Below are 742 nucleotides of genomic sequence, written 5' to 3'. Positions count from 1 at the left end.
TGGGATGGGGGGGGCTGTGGGGATGGGGGGGGTTTCGGGTGGGAGGGGGGGCTGCGAGTTTTCAGGGGGGGCTATGGGTTGAGATGGGGGCTGCAGGGTGGGGGGGGGCACGAAATAGGGTGGGGCTGCGGGTTGGGGGCTGCAGGTTTTGGGTGGGGGCTATGGGATGGGATGGGGGCTTGCAAAATGGGATGGGGGTTGCGGGGTGGGGGGGGGGGCTGCAGGTTTTGGGGGGGCTCTAGGATGGAATGGGGGGGGCTGTGGGGTGGGGGGGGGCTGCAGTTTTGGGGGGGCTCTAGGAGGGTATGGGGGCTGTGGGGGGGGGTCTGGGGGGCTACGAAACGGGATGGGGATTGCGGGGTGGGGGGGGGGGGGAAGCTGCGGGGGGGGGGGGGCCGGGCCCGCGGTGCGGGGTGGCTTCGGGGGGGGTGATGCGGGTGGGGGGGAGCAGGGCTGGATGCGGCGTCTGCCATGGAAACCGCGCCCGGCACCGCCGCCCCCGGCCCGCTGGGGGGGGGGGGGGGGCGTCGGGATGGAAGGGGGGGGGGATGGGGGGGGGGGGGGGGGGGGGGGGAGGGGGGGGGGACGCCCCCGCAGGGATGAATGGAGTGTGGGGGGGGGGGGGGGGCTCTGTGCTTTAGGGAGGGGGGGTTCCCCCAATGCCTGGGGGGGGGGTCTTTGGTGCCGTGGGGGTGATGCTGCCCCCCCCCAACCCTCCCCATTCTTCCCCCCCCCCCCCAAA

The sequence above is a fragment of the Netta rufina genome (assembly GCF_964035555.1).
Source record: "Netta rufina genome assembly, chromosome: 28".
NCBI classification, from domain to species: domain Eukaryota; kingdom Metazoa; phylum Chordata; class Aves; order Anseriformes; family Anatidae; genus Netta; species Netta rufina.
The sequence above is the reverse complement of the archived record's forward strand: the minus strand, read 5'-3'. Positions refer to the sequence as shown.